The sequence below is a fragment of the Rhopalosiphum maidis genome, chromosome 2 (genome assembly GCF_003676215.2).
Source record: "Rhopalosiphum maidis isolate BTI-1 chromosome 2, ASM367621v3, whole genome shotgun sequence".
NCBI lineage: Eukaryota > Metazoa > Arthropoda > Insecta > Hemiptera > Aphididae > Rhopalosiphum > Rhopalosiphum maidis.
This window is the reverse complement of record NC_040878.1, coordinates 91,567,652-91,579,264: the sequence shown is the minus strand read 5'-3', so window position 1 is coordinate 91,579,264 and position 11,613 is coordinate 91,567,652.

The following is an 11,613-nucleotide window of genomic DNA, read 5'->3' as shown; positions in this document are numbered from 1 at the left end:
TAATGCTAAATTGTTTAAAGAAGCTTCCAGTACGAAATAAACACTTAAAATGAAGTTTTTACTGCAAAATCATCAAAAAGTAACGAAATTTTTCAAAAAGTGACGAAAACTGATATAAAAAAAAAATATAATAAATTTAATGTTTTATTGCACACTAATTGTTTCGACCACACTACTGACATTTAATGCGAAGAATCTAAGTCAAAAAACAAATGCATCATGCCGTAATAGACCATTCGAGTTTTTTTCAAAAAAATGATTTTTAGTGTACTTGGGTGTTAAATATTTAGATTTTCTTGATCTTTTTGATATAAAACAATAGGCTGAGGGAACTATGATAATGCTACATTGTTTAAAGAAACTTCCAGTACGAATTAAACACTTAACACGACTTAAAATTAGGTTTTTACTGCAAAATCATCAAAAAGTAACGAAATTTTTCAAAAAGTGACGAAAACTAATATAAAAAAAATATAATAAATTTAATGTTTTATTGCACACTAATTGTTTCGACCATACTACTGACATTTAATGCGAAGAATCTAAGTCAAAAAACAAATGCATCATGCCGTAATAGACCATTCGAGTTTTTTTCAAAAAAATGATTTTTAGTGTACTTGGGTGTTAAATATTTAGATTTTCTTGATCTTTTTGATATAAAACAATACGCTGAGGGAACTATGATAATGCTACATTGTTTAAAAGAAACTTCCAGAACGAATTAAACACTTAACACAACTTAAAATTAGGTTTTTACTGCAAAATCATCAAAAAGTAACGAAATTTTTCAAAAAGTGACGAAAACTGATATAAAAAAAAAATATAATAAATTTAATGTTTTATTGCACACTAAATGTTTCGACCACACTACTGACATTTAATGCGAAGAATCTAAGTCAAAAACAAATGCATCATGCCATAATAGACCATTCGAGTTTTTTTTAAAAAAAATGATTTTTAGTGTACTTCGGTGTTAAATATTTGGATCTTCATGATTTTTTGATATAAAACATTAGGCTGATGGATCTATGATAATGCTAAATTGTTTAAAGAAGCTTCCAGTACGAAATAAATACTTAAAACGACTTAAAATTAGGTTTTTACAGCAAAATCATCAAAAAGTAACGAAATTTTTCAAAAAGTGACGAAAACTGATATAAAAAAAAAATATAATAAATTTAATGTTTTATTGCACACTAATTGTTTCGACCACACTACTGACATTTAATGCGAAGAATCTAAGTCAAAAAACAAATGCATCATGCCATAATAGACCATTCGAGTTTTTTTTAAAAAAAATGATTTTTAGTGTACTTCGGTGTTAAATATTTGGATCTTCATGATTTTTTGATATAAAACATTAGGCTGATGGATCTATGATAATGCTAAATTGTTTAAAGAAGCTTCCAGTACGAAATAAATACTTAAAATGAAGTTTTTACTGCAAAATCATCAAAAAGTAACGAAATTTTTCAAAAAGTGACGAAAACTGATATAAAAAAAAAATATAATAAATTTAATGTTTTATTGCACACTAAATGTTTCGACCACACTACTGACATTTAATGCGAAGAATCTAAGTCAAAAAACAAATGCATCATGCCATAATAGACCATTCGAGTTTTTTTTAAAAAAATGATTTTTAGTGTACTTGGGTGTTAAATATTTAGATTTTCATGATCATTTTGATATAAAACAATAGGCTGAGGAATCTATGATAATGCTACATTGTTTAAAGAAGCTTCCAGTACGAAATAAACACTTAAAACGACTTAAAATGAGGTTTTTACTCCAAAATCATCAAAAAGTAACGAAATTTTTCAAAAAGTGACGAAAACTGATATAAAAAAAAAAATACAATAAATTTAATGTTTTATTGCAGGCTAATTGTTTCGACCACACTACTGACATTTAATGCGAAGAATCTAAGTCAAAAAACAAATGCATCATGCCGTAATAGACCATTCGAGTTTTTTTCAAAAAAATGATTTTTAGTGTACTTGGGTGTTAAATATTTGGATCTTCATGATTTTTTGATATAAAACATTAGGCTGATGGATCTATGGTAATGCTAAATTGTTTAAAGAAGCTTCCAGTACGAAATAAACACTTAAAATGAAGTTTTTACTGCAAAATCATCAAAAAGTAACGAAATTTTTCAAAAAGTGACGAAAACTGATATAAAAAAAAATATAATAAATTTAATGTTTTATTGCACACTAATTGTTTCGACCACACTACTGACAATTAATGCGAAGTATCGAAGTCTTAACATAAATACATCTTGCCGTAATATACTATTCAAGTTTTTTTTAAAAAAATGATTTTTAGTGTACTTGGGTGTTAAATATTTAGATTTTCTTGATCTTTTTGATATAAAACAATAGGCTGAGGGAACTATGATAATGCTAAATTGTTTAAAGAAGCTTCCAGTACGAAATAAATACTTAAAACGACTTAAAATTAGGTTTTTACAGCAAAATCATCAAAAAGTAACGAAATTTTTCAAAAAGTGACGAAAACTGATATAAAAAAAAAATATAATAAATTTAATGTTTTATTGCACACTAATTGTTTCGACCACACTACTGACATTTAATGCGAAGAATCTAAGTCAAAAAACAAATGCATCATGCCATAATAGACCATTCGAGTTTTTTTTAAAAAAAATGATTTTTAGTGTACTTCGGTGTTAAATATTTGGATCTTCATGATTTTTTGATATAAAACATTAGGCTGATGGATCTATGATAATGCTAAATTGTTTAAAGAAGCTTCCAGTACGAAATAAATACTTAAAATGAAGTTTTTACTGCAAAATCATCAAAAAGTAACGAAATTTTTCAAAAAGTGACGAAAACTGATATAAAAAAAAAATATAATAAATTTAATGTTTTATTGCACACTAAATGTTTCGACCACACTACTGACATTTAATGCGAAGAATCTAAGTCAAAAAACAAATGCATCATGCCATAATAGACCATTCGAGTTTTTTTTAAAAAAATGATTTTTAGTGTACTTGGGTGTTAAATATTTAGATTTTCATGATCATTTTGATATAAAACAATAGGCTGAGGAATCTATGATAATGCTACATTGTTTAAAGAAGCTTCCAGTACGAAATAAACACTTAAAACGACTTAAAATGAGGTTTTTACTCCAAAATCATCAAAAAGTAACGAAATTTTTCAAAAAGTGACGAAAACTGATATAAAAAAAAAATACAATAAATTTAATGTTTTATTGCAGGCTAATTGTTTCGACCACACTACTGACATTTAATGCGAAGAATCTAAGTCAAAAAACAAATGCATCATTCCGTAATAGACCATTCGAGTTTTTTTCAAAAAAATGATTTTTAGTGTACTTGGGTGTTAAATATTTGGATCTTCATGATTTTTTGATATAAAACATTAGGCTGATGGATCTATGGTAATGCTAAATTGTTTAAAGAAGCTTCCAGTACGAAATAAACACTTAAAATGAAGTTTTTACTGCAAAATCATCAAAAAGTAACGAAATTTTTCAAAAAGTGACGAAAACTGATATAAAAAAAAAATATAATAAATTTAATGTTTTATTGCACACTAATTGTTTCGACCACACTACTGACAATTAATGCGAAGTATCGAAGTCTTAACATAAATACATCTTGCCGTAATATACTATTCAAGTTTTTTTTTAAAAAAATGATTTTTAGTGTACTTGGGTGTTAAATATTTAGATTTTCTTGATCTTTTTGATATAAAACAATAGGCTGAGGGAACTATGATAATGCTACATTGTTTAAAGAAACTTCCAGTACGAATTAAACACTTAACACGACTTAAAATTAGGTTTTTACTGCAAAATCATCAAAAAGTAACGAAATTTTTCAAAAAGTGACGAAAACTAATATAAAAAAAAATATAATAAATTTAATGTTTTATTGCACACTAATTGTTTCGACCATACTACTGACATTTAATGCGAAGAATCTAAGTCGAAAAACAAATGCATCATGCCGTAATAGACCATTCGAGTTTTTTTCAAAAAAATGATTTTTAGTGTACTTGGGTGTTAAATATTTGGATCTTCATGATTTTTTGATATAAAACATTAGGCTGATGGATCTATGGTAATGCTAAATTGTTTAAAGAAGCTTCTAGTACGAAATAAACACTTAAAATGAAGTTTTTACTGCAAAATCATCAAAAAGTAACGAAATTTTTCAAAAAGTGACGAAAACTGATATAAAAAAAAAATATAATAAATTTAATGTTTTATTGCACACTAATTGTTTCGACCACACTACTGACATTTAATGCGAAGAATCTAAGTCAAAAAACAAATGCATCATGCCGTAATAGACCATTCGAGTTTTTTTCAAAAAAATGATTTTTAGTGTACTTGGGTGTAAAATATTTAGATTTTCATGATCATTTTGATATAAAACAATAGGCTGAGGAATCTATGATAATGCTACATTGTTTAAAGAAGCTTCCAGTACGAAATAAACACTTAAAACGACTTAAAATGAGGTTTTTACTCCAAAATCATCAAAAAGTAACGAAATTTTTCAAAAAGTGACGAAAACTGATATAAAAAAAAAAATACAATAAATTTAATGTTTTATTGCACACTAATTGTTTCGACCACACTACTGACAATTAATGCGAAGTATCTAAGTCTTAACATAAATATATCATGCCGTAATAGACCATTCGAGTTTTTTTCATAAAAATGATTTTTAGTGTACTTGGGTGTTAAATATTTGGATCTTCATGATTTTTTGATATAAAATAATAGGCTGATGGATCTATGATAATGCTAAATTGTTTAAAGAAACTTCCAGTACGAAATAAACACTTAAAACGACTTAAAATTAGGTTTTTACTGCAAAATCATCAAAAAGTAACGAAATTTTTCAAAAAGTGACGAAAACTAATATAAAAAAAAATATAATAAATTTAATGTTTTATTGCACACTAATTGTTTCGACCACACTACTGACATTTAATGCGAAGTATCTAAGTCGAAAAACAAATGCATTATGCCGTAATAGACCATTCGAGTTTTTTTCAAAAAAATGATTTTTAGTGTACTTGGGTGTTAAATATTTAGATTTTCATGATTTTTTTGATATAAAACAATAGGCTGAGGGAACTATGATAATGCTACATTGTTAAAGAAGTTTCCAGTACGAAATAAACACTTAAAAAGACTTAAAATGAGGTTTTTACTGCAAAATCATCAAAAAGTAACGAAATTTTTCAAAAAGTGACGAAAACTGATATAAAAAAATATATAATAAATTTAATGTTTTATTGCATGCTAATTGTTTCGACCAAACTACTGACAATTAATGCGAAGTATCGAAGTCTTAACATAAATACATCTTGCCGTAATATACTATTCAAGTTTTTTTAAAAAAAATGATTTTTAGTGTACTTGGGTGTTAAATATTTAGATTTTCTTGATCTTTTTGATATAAAACAATAGGCTGAGGGAACTATGATAATGCTACATTGTTTAAAGAAACTTCCAGTACGAAATAAACACTTAAAAAGACTAAAATGAGGTTTTTACTGCAAAATCATCAAAAAGTAACGAAATTTTTCAAAAAGTGACGAAAACTGATATAAAAAAATTATAATAAATTTAATGTTTTATTGCATGCTAATTGTTTCGACCACACTACTGACAATTAATGCGAAGTATCGAAGTCTTAACATAAATACATCTTGCCGTAATATACTATTCAAGTTTTTTTTAAAAAAAATGATTTTTAGTGTACTTGGGTGTTAAATATTTAGATTTTCTTGATCTTTTTGATATAAAACAATAGGCTTTGGGAACTATGATAATGCTACATTGTTTAAAGAAACTTCCAGTACGAATTAAACACTTAACACGACTTAAAATTAGGTTTTTTACTGCAAAATCATCAAAAAGTAACGAAATTTTTCAAAAAGTGACGAAAACTAATATAAAAAAAAATATAATAAATTTAATGTTTTATTGCACACTAATTGTTTCGACCATACTACTGACATTTAATGCGAAGAATCTAAGTCGAAAAACAAATGCATCATGCCGTAATAGACCATTCGAGTTTTTTTCAAAAAAATGATTTTTAGTGTACTTGGGTGTTAAATATTTGGATCTTCATGATTTTTTGATATAAAACATTAGGCTGATGGATCTATGTATGCTAAATTGTTTTAAAGAAGCTTCTAGTACGAAATAAACACTTAAAATGAAGTTTTTTAACTGCAAAATCATCAAAAAGTAACGAAATTTTTCAAAAAGTGACGAAAACTGATATAAAAAAAAATATACTAAATTTAATGTTTTATTGCACACTAATTGTTTCGACCACACTACTGACATTTAATGCGAAGAATCTAAGTCAAAAAACAATGCATCATGCCGTAATAGACCATTCGAGTTTTTTTCAAAAAATGATTTTTAGTGTACTTGGGTGTAAAATATTTAGATTTTCATGATCATTTTGATATAAAACAATTAGGCTGAGGAATCTATGATATGCTACATTGTTTTAAAGAAGCTTCCAGTACGAAATAAACACTTAAAACGACTTAAATGAGGTTTTTACTCCAAAATCATCAAAAGTAACGAAATTTTTCAAAAAGTGACGAAAACTGATATAAAAAAAAAAATACAATAAATTTAATGTTTTATTGCACACTAATTGTTTCGACCACACTACTGACATTTAATGCGAAGAATCTAAGTCAAAAACAAATGCATCATGCCGTAATAGACCATTCGAGTTTTTTTCAAAAAAATGATTTTTAGTGTACTTGGGTGTTAAATATTTGGATCTTCATGATTTTTGATATAAAACATTAGGCTGATGGATCTATGGTAATGCTAAATTGTTTTAAAGAAGCTTCCAGTACGAAATAAACACTTAAAATGAAGTTTTTTACTGCAAAATCATCAAAAAGTAACGAAATTTTTCAAAAAGTGACGAAATCTGATATAAAAAAAAAATATAATAAATTTAATGTTTTATTGCACACTAATTGTTTCGACCACACTACTGACAATTAATGCGAAGTATCTAAGTCTTAACATAAATAATCATGCCGTAATAGACCATTCGAGTTTTTTTCTTAAAAAATGATTTTTAGTGTACTTGGGTGTTAAATATTTGGATCTTCATGATTTTTTGATATAAAATAATAGGCTGATGGATCTATGATAATGCTAAATTGTTTAAAGAACTTCCATTACGAAATAAACCACTTAAAACGACTTAAAATTAGGTTTTTACTGCCAAATCATCAAAAAGTAACGAAATTTTTCAAAAGTGACGAAAACTAATATAAAAAAAATATAATAAATTTAATGTTTTATTGCACACTAATTGTTTCGACCACACTACTGACATTTAATGCGAAGTATCTAAGTCGAAAAACAAATGCATTATGCCGTAATAGACCATTCGAGTTTTTTTTCAAAAAAATGATTTTAGTGTACTTGGGTGTTAAATATTTAGATTTTCATGATTTTTTTGATATAAAACAATAGGCTGAGGGAACTATGATAATGCTACATTGTTTAAAGAAGTTTCCAGTACGAAATAAACACTTAAAAAGACTTAAAATGAGGTTTTTACTGCAAAATCATCAAAAAGTAACGAAATTTTTCAAAAAGTGACGAAAACTGATATAAAAAAAATATATAATAAATTTAATGTTTTATTGCACACTAATTGTTTCGACCACACTACTGACATTTAATGCGAAGAATCTAAGTCAAAAAACAAATGCATCATGCCATAATAGACCATTCGAGTTTTTTTAAAAAAAATGATTTTTAGTGTACTTGGGTGTTAAATATTTGGATCTTCATGATTTTTTGATATAAAACATTAGGCTGATGGATCTATGGTAATGCTAAATTGGTTAAAGAAGCTTCCAGTACGAAATAAACACTTAAAATGAAGTTTTTTACTGCAAAATCATCAAAAAGTAACGAAATTTTTCAAAAGTGACGAAAACTAATATAAAAAAAATATAATAAATTTAATGTTTTATTGCACACTAATTGTTTCGACCACACTACTGACATTTAATGCGAAGAATCTAAGTCAAAAAACAAATGCATCATGCCGTAATAGACCATTCGAGTTTTTTTCAAAAAAATGATTTTTAGTGTACTTGGGTGTAAATATTTAGATTTTCATGATCATTTGATATAAAACAATAGGCTGAGGAATCTATGATAATGCTACATTGTTTAAGAAGCTTCCAGTACGAAATAAACACTTAAAAGACTTAAATGAGGTTTTTACTCCAAAATTATCAAAAAGTAACGAAATTTTTCAAAAAGTGACGAAAACTAATATAAAAAAAAATATAATAAATTTAATGTTTTATTGCACACTAATTGTTTCGACCACACTACTGACATTTAATGCGAAGTATCTAAGTCGAAAAACAAATGCATCATGCCGTATAGACCATTCGAGTTTTTTTCAAAAAAATGATTTTTAGTGGACTGGGGTGTTAAATATTTAGATTTTCATGATTTTTTTTATAAAACAATAGGCTGAGGGAACTATGATAATGCTACATTGTTTAAAGATTTCCAGTACGAAATAAACATTAAAAAACTTAAACTTACTTAAAATGAGGTTTTTACTGCAAAATCATCAAAAAGTAACGAAATTTTCAAAAAGTGACGAAAACTGATATAAAAAAAAATTATAATAAATTTAATGTTTTATTGCATGCTAATTGTTTCGACCACACTACTGACAATTAATGCGAAGAATCTAAGTCAAAAAAACAAATGCATCATGCCGTAATAGACCATTCGAGTTTTTTCAAAAAAATGATTTTTAGTGTACTTGGGTGTAAAATATTTAGATTTCATGATCTTTTTGATATAAAACAATAGGCTGAGGAATCTATGATAATGCTACATTGTTTAAAGAAGCTTCCAGTACGAAATAAAACACTTAAAAGACTTAAAATGAGGTTTTTACTGCAAAATCATCAAAAAGTAACGAAATTTTTCAAAAAGTGACGAAAACTGATATAAAAAAAATATAATAAATTAATGTTTTATTGCACACTAATTGTTTCGACCACACTACTGACATTTAATGCGAAAATCTAAGTCGAAAAAACAAATGCATCATGCCGTAATAGACCATTCGAGTTTTTTTCAAAAAAAATGATTTTTAGTGTACTTGGGTGTTAAATATTTGGATCTTCATGATTTTTTGATATAAAACATTAGGCTGAGGATCTATGATAATGCTAAATATAAAATTGTTTTTAAAGAAGCTTCTAGTACGAAATAAACACTTAAAATGAAGTTTTTACTGCAAAATCATCAAAAAGTAACGAAATTTTTCAAAAAGTGACGAAAACTGATATAAAAAAAAAATATAATAAATTTAATGTTTTATTGCACACTACTAATTGTTTCGACCACACTACTGACATTTAATGCGAAGAATCTAAGTCGAAAAACAAATGCATCATGCCGTAATAGACCATTCGAGTTTTTTTCAAAAAAATGATTTTTAGTGTACTTGGGTGTTAAATATTTAGATTTTCATGATTTTTGATATAAAACAATAGGCTGAGGGACTATGATAATGCTAAATTGTTTTAAAGAAACTTCCAGTACGAAATAAACACTTAAACGACTTAAAATTAGGTTTTTACTGCAAAATCATCAAAAAGTAACGAAATTTTTCAAAAAGTGACGAAAACTGATAAAAAAAAAAAATATAATAAATTTAATGTTTTATTGCACACTAATTGTTTCGACCACACTACTGACATTTAATGCGAAGAATCTAAGTCAAAAACAAATGCATCATGCCGTAATAGACCATTCGAGTTTTTTTCAAAAAAATGATTTTTAGTGTACTTGGGTGTTAAATATTTAGATTTTCATGATTTTTTGATATAAAACAATAGGCTGAGGGAACTATGATAATGCTACATTGTTTAAAGAAGCTTCCAGTACGAAATAAACACTTTTAAAGACTTAAAATGAGGTTTTTTACTGCAAAATCATCAAAAAGTAACGAAATTTTTCAAAAAGTGACGAAAACTGATATAAAAAAAAATATATAATAAATTTAATGTTTTATTGCATGCTAATTGTTTCGACCACACTACTGACAATTAATGCGAAGTATCGAAGTCTTAACATAAATACATCTTGCCGTAATATACCATTCAAGTTTTTTTTAAAAAAAAATGATTTTTAGTGTACTTGGGTGTTAAATATTTAGATTTCTTGATCTTTTTGATATAAAACAATAGGCTGAGGGAACTATGATAATGCTACATTGTTTAAAGAAACTTCCAGTACGAAATATAAACACTTAAAACGACTTAAAATTAGGTTTTACTGCAAAATCATCAAAAAGTAACGAAATTTTTCAAAAAGTGACGAAAACTAATATAAAAAAAAAATATAATAAATTTAATGTTTTATTGCACCTAATTGTTTCGACCACACTACTGACATTTAATGCGAAGTTCTAAGTCGAAAACAAATGCATCATGCCGTAATAGACCATTCGAGTTTTTTCAAAAAAATGATTTTTAGTGTACTTGGGTGTTAAATATTTAGATTTTCATGATTTTTTGATATAAAACAATAGGCTGAGGGAACTATGATAATGCTACATTGTTTAAAGAAGCTTTCAGTACGAAATAAACACTTAAAAAGACTTAAAAGAGGTTTTTACTGCAAAATCATCAAAAAGTAACGAAATTTTTCAAAAAGTGACGAAAACTGATATATAAAAAAAAATTATAATAAATTTAATGTTTTATTGCATGCTAATTGTTTCGACCACACTACTGACAATTAATGCGAAGTATCTAAGTCTTAACATAAAATACATCTGCCGTAATATACCATTCAAGTTTTTTTTCAAAAAAATGATTTTTAGTGTACTTGGGTGTTAAATATTTAGATTTTCTTGATCTTTTTGATATAAAAACAATAGGCTGAGGGAACTATGATAATGCTACATTGTTTAAAGAAACTTCCAGTACGAAATAAACACTTAACACGACTTAAAATTAGGTTTTACTGCAAAATCATCAAAAAGTAACGAAATTTTTCAAAAAGTGACGAAAACTAATATAAAAAAAAAATATAATAAATTTAATGTTTTATTGCACACTAATTGTTTCGACCACACTACTGACATTTAATGCGAAGAATCTAAGTCGAAAAACAAATGCATCATGCCGTAATAGACCATTCGAGTTTTTTTCAAAAAAATGATTTTTAGTGTACTTGGGTGTTAAATATTTGGATCTTCATGATTTTTTGATATAAAACATTAGGCTGAGGAACTATGATAATGCTAAATTGTTTAAAGAAGCTTCCAGTACGAAATAAACACTTTTTTAAAATGAAGTTTTTACTGCAAAATCATCAAAAAGTAACGAAATTTTTCAAAAAAGTGACGAAACTGATATAAAAAAAAAATATAATAAATTTAATGTTTTATTGCACACTAATTGTTTCGACCACACTACTGACATTTAATGCGAAGAATCTAAGTCAAAAAAACAAATGCATCATGCCGTAATAGACCATTCGAGTTTTTTT